Below are 1,599 nucleotides of genomic sequence, written 5' to 3' on the forward strand. Positions count from 1 at the left end.
CATACACACACACACACACACACACACACACACACACACACACACATATCCCTAACATACAAATATGACATTTAAGGACAGGGAAGTTGCAGAGGTTTCAGGAACCTAATAAAGTTTCCAGTTATTGTTACTGGACTAAAATTCTTGCTATCATTAGATAGTGCTATAAACTTCCCATTATCTTTCTGTTATGTATCCCAAAATAACAAAAAATACAATTACATAAACATTTTAAAACTGGAACAATAAAAGGCACCATTTACATGGTGAAAATGTAAATAAAGTACTGGATGAATAATTTTTAGTACTAGTTTTTAGAAGAAACATGGGATTAGTTAACCACAATTAATATTTTCTATGAATAAATGACAAAAATCATATAACCCAAGAGAATATGGGCAAGGAAATTAGACAACTTGAATAAGAATAATATTGAAAGTTTGCTTAATCTCATATTAAAAGAAATACAAATTCAAATAATGAATTATGTTCTTCTGCCCAACACCTGGACAAAAGGGAAAAGATTGATTGCATTTATTAATCATTTATCTTGAAGAAATGCCATTCGTATACTGTTTTGGTGGAGGACAAAGTGATTCAACTTTTTGGAAATCATTTCTACAGTATTTATTACAAATTAAAATTTTCAAACTGTTAGATTCAATTTCCATTTCTATGTAACCATCCTAAAGAAATACTTGTGAATATACATAGAGGCATGTATAAAAAATGCAAATGAAACATTGTTCATAATACTGGGAAAAAAATCTCCATCAGTACGGATATAGTTAAAGAGTACCAGCATACTATGGAATATTACCTGGCAATTAAACAACTGACACTGGAATTCTTTAGGACACGTGAAGGAGAAGCAGTGAGGCTGAACTGATGATTGGGGTGGGCTTTTGTGGGTTTGGGTTGTCACTATTCAGATCAGTGTTTCTCATTGGAAGTTCACAAAAAAAACAGAATCACGTGGTATCTGGGGTAGGACTCAGGAATCTGCATTTTGACATTTTATTCTTTTTCAAAAAAAAATTATTAAGCATATTTTACACATCATATGATTCACTCCAGTGTACAATTCAGTGATTTTTAGAAATTTTAACAACTTGTGACACCATCACCATAAATCAGTTTTATAGCATTTTCATCACCCCAGTAAGATCCCTCACATCTTTTTACTGTTAACTCAATGCCCACCCCTGCCTCAGACAACCATTAATCTACTATCTGTCTCTATCTATTTGCCTTTTCTGGACACTTCATTTAAATGGAATCACACAGCATGTCTCAAATTTTAACATGCATAGAAATCACCTGGGAATCTTGTTAAAAAGCAGATTGAGGGGCTCCCCTGGTGGCGCAGTGGTTGGGAGTCCGCCTGCCGATGCGGGGGGCACGGGTTCGTGCCCCGGTCCGGGAGGATCCCACGTGCCGCGGAGCGGCTGGGCCCGTGAGCCATGGCCGCTGGGCCTGCGCGTCCGGAGCCTGTGCTCCGCAGCGGTAGAGAGGCCACAACAGTGAGAGGCCCGTGTACCGATAAAAAAAAAAAAAAAAAAAAAAAAAAAAGTTGGGGTTTGGAGGGGGGGCTTAAAA

The sequence above is a fragment of the Lipotes vexillifer genome, unplaced genomic scaffold, assembly GCF_000442215.2.
Source record: "Lipotes vexillifer unplaced genomic scaffold, Lipotes_vexillifer_v1.1 scaffold26, whole genome shotgun sequence".
Lineage (NCBI taxonomy): Eukaryota > Metazoa > Chordata > Mammalia > Artiodactyla > Lipotidae > Lipotes > Lipotes vexillifer.